Source organism: Bidens hawaiensis, unplaced genomic scaffold, assembly GCF_021521415.1.
Source record: "Bidens hawaiensis isolate Kalapana, Puna unplaced genomic scaffold, B.hawaiensis_p1.1 tig00002181_1, whole genome shotgun sequence".
Classification (NCBI taxonomy): domain Eukaryota; kingdom Viridiplantae; phylum Streptophyta; class Magnoliopsida; order Asterales; family Asteraceae; genus Bidens; species Bidens hawaiensis.
Genome location: NW_027491116.1, coordinates 194,663 through 198,255, shown reverse-complemented (window position 1 = coordinate 198,255; position 3,593 = coordinate 194,663). Strand labels below are relative to the sequence as shown.

General features: G+C 30.7%; 1 pseudogene; it reads left to right on the top strand.

Annotated features, from left to right (window-relative positions):
- The first annotated feature begins 295 nt into the window (after positions 1 to 295).
- On the top strand, positions 296 to 3,038 carry LOC143609167 (F-box/LRR-repeat protein At3g48880 pseudogene; annotated as a pseudogene).
- Positions 3,039 to 3,593: the final 555 nt, after the last annotated feature.

Below are 3,593 nucleotides of genomic sequence, written 5' to 3'. Positions count from 1 at the left end.
AACCCTAAATGGTAAAGATTATTTGACAATGCTAGAGGAAAAGAAAGATCATTTCAAGGTAAGCATTCCTTAGTTCTTGTTTCATTACTTGTATATTTTCTATATTCTTTGGAGTTATTATTGTGAGAGAAATCCGTTTTGATTTTATTTTATGTTTTCGATTTTTTCACAAATATAGCAGGCTTACATCTAATTGGTTTCATGATACATGGCAGTGAAGAACACATACATCAACGGCTCACGACATGATGATTGTTCATAGCTATTTGTCACTACGGAGGATTGTTTGACCCAAATGAAGACGGGTCATTGGGAACGGTGTATGGTGGTTGGAAGACTTGTGATGCTGGCGATGATAACATGTAAGCTTGTAAATGAACATGAACAAAGGCATGTTCGTGCTTATTCATTTAACTTTAAATGAGCACGAACACTAATGCATAATCGAACACAAATTTTGTGTTCCTGTTCTTTTATTTAAAAAACTAGGTTATTAACCCGTGTGCGACACGGGTGGAAATATAGAAATCATCAATTAAATACTTATATAATTTCAAACGACAAGTTATTTTTTTAATATATTTTTTTGAGGCAATAACATTATTTTTAAGTGCAATTCATATTCATATGCAAACAAAGTACTGAAATACATAAACTTACAAAAAATGACTTTACATAGTAGAATGTTTACGAAGGAAATTTAAAACTTTAAAACATAAACTTCATAAAATTTTAAAAATAATATTAATATAAAACAAACAAACTTCACGAACATTATTCTGGAAAGCACGCAAATTAGAAATAAGCATCTAGGAAAGATTCTCGATATGCATCCAAGAATGATTCGAACTCCTTTTCTTTCTGGACGGAGAACACAGTTGATGACATAAACATTCATACACCAATCTAACAAACATAGTGACTAACTGACTACGAAAACTACTTTTACATTTCATGTAAAAAGTATTGCACCATAATAAACTGAAGCACATCCAAAACGCACTTAAGAACCAGAACAAAATCGAAACCTTTTTAAAATGACATGTTTTGACCATAATCAAATCGATACGTTTTGAGGATGACCCATATTAACCCGAACCAAATCGATATCTTCTAAAATTGACACGATATGACTCGAACTACATCGAATTAAAACTCATGTGAACATTTCACTTAATTTGTGAACTCTTCATAAAATTGACACTTAAAGATTAAGAAGAAAAATGAAGGGTAACACATATAATGTTCTTAGCTTTTGAAATCCTTTATATACCAAATGTGAATTCATTATTACTGGTTGTAAAGATCCAAAAAAATATATAAAATCTCAATGACTTCAACCCACTTGAAAGTTAAAACTCATGTGAACATTTCACTTAATTTGTGAACTCTTCATATTCTTTCATTTTTCAATAGACACTATAACATAAACACCAAATAAACTAAATACAAATTGAAACGAAAATAAATAAAAAACAAACAAAAACAAAACCGAAATCGAAAACCTAAATAATACCAGATACAATTAAAACAAAAGCAAAAAATGAAATGAAATTGAAAAACTAAAACTGATAAATTTGAAACCGAACCAAAGACAAAAACTGTAAAAACCGAAACAAAAAACTGTTTAAAGTTAAACTCATCTAAAACGAAACTAAAAAAAATCAAACTCAAACGAGATAAATTTATAAAAACTAAAACCGAAATGAAACCAGTATAAAAAATAACTAACATGAAACTTTGAAGAAAAACCTAAAATTATTAAGCAACACATGCATTATTTTATTAAGTTGAATTATACAATTTAATTTGAATTTTGAATTACTTTATTAGCAAAAAATTATGAGAATGGATGTTATTTTTGGAAAGAATTATTGTTTTAATAGTATAGTAGATGAAAATGTTCGTGTCCATTTGTTTAAAATCTAAACGAACAGTTCATGAACATAAACGAACAGTTCAACAAGATAAACGAACACAAATGTACATAACTGAACAAAGATAAGCAGTCATAAATGAACATATGTGAACAAATGTAAATGAATACAAACAAATAGAAAAGGAACATAAATGAACACACTTAACTAAACAAAAATGAACAAATATAAAACCGAAGTACATGACTCATCTAGATAATATTTAATTATTTTCTATTAATATATAATCGAGCATAAATGAATATAAATAAATGGGCATAAACAAATGAACACAAACAAACGTTCACGAACATAAATGAACAAACGAAACACATGTTAATGGTCGTTTATTTAATTAAAAGAATATAAATTTGTTGTTTATGTTCATTCGTTTATTAAATAAACAAACTTCCTGTCGAACGGTTCACGAACAGCTCATCGAACATTGGGTTCGTTTACAGTCTTAATAACATGCAGTCAAGCTCTGGCTAGGCTCATTTACTCCCCTATACACACATCCTCTTATTTACTTTTTATTTATTATGCTTGTAAATAACATAGGTACTCGAATCTCAAGCGTTTGGTGTCACCTATGTGGAATCGAATCAGATTGCGGGGATATGCAAGACTATTAGCATGAGGAAGGATCTAGAATCACTCACAATTCCAAGCATATTATATCCACGGGACTTCGTGGAACAAATTTCCAAACACCAAGAAATTCTCAGAACTTAAACTCATAGGCCCATGTGACATATTATTTGTTCAGACCCTCATACGACGTGTCCCAAACCTTATGCTAAGCCTTCGTTGTTTGATTGTTTACATTAATGCACTTCTACTTATCCTAGACGTGTTAAAGAACCTTGAGGTTCCTAACATATCTCATTGTATCATTGGAGACGCGTTGCCAACACCTACAACTACAAAAGTGGTTGAGAAGCTTGATGATTTGGTTATAAAAAACGGTAAGCAGTTACGTGAGTTCTTGGCATGCATAGATGTTACATGCATCATGTGCCAGAGGACAAGGAAGGATGAGGGGCTGCTGAGGTGGTATAGGACTATAGGTATGAAGAAGGACCGTGGGAAAAGGATGAGGTGAAGTCTCTTGCAGTTTGAGTTTTTAAAATCAGGAGGTTCAAAGAGTTTTTTTTTTAAGTTGTGGATAAAAAGAGAATAAATCTATGTTAGAACTTATATATAGGTTGCACCACCCAACTAAGAGATGCTCAATTGCTTCCTTGCATATACTATGGGATGTTGGTGAGGTATTATAAAGATTTTGATCAATTAGAGTTCTTATATAATGCAATAATCCTCACCAGTTAAAAATAAGCAGCCTGCGCATGGACAACCGCAGAAGAAATTGAAGCAGTATATAAATATTTTTATATGCTTGTTTTCATATGGGTAGGTTAGATTAAATTTCAGTTGTTACGTGTACTACAGTTGAAACCCAATTGAGGTTCACACTAAGTACATGATCATTAGAGTACTTGTGAAATATTTATATCAAGAATTGTTTTTAGTTATCAATTATTATATTTTAGTGTCAGATTAATTATTATTTATCTTTTATATCGGAACCTTCTTATTCTAGTATGTTTAAAGTTTCGCATATCTAAGTTGAGAAGCTTGAAGTTAGATTTCGTGCCTACTATTTTAAACTCATTC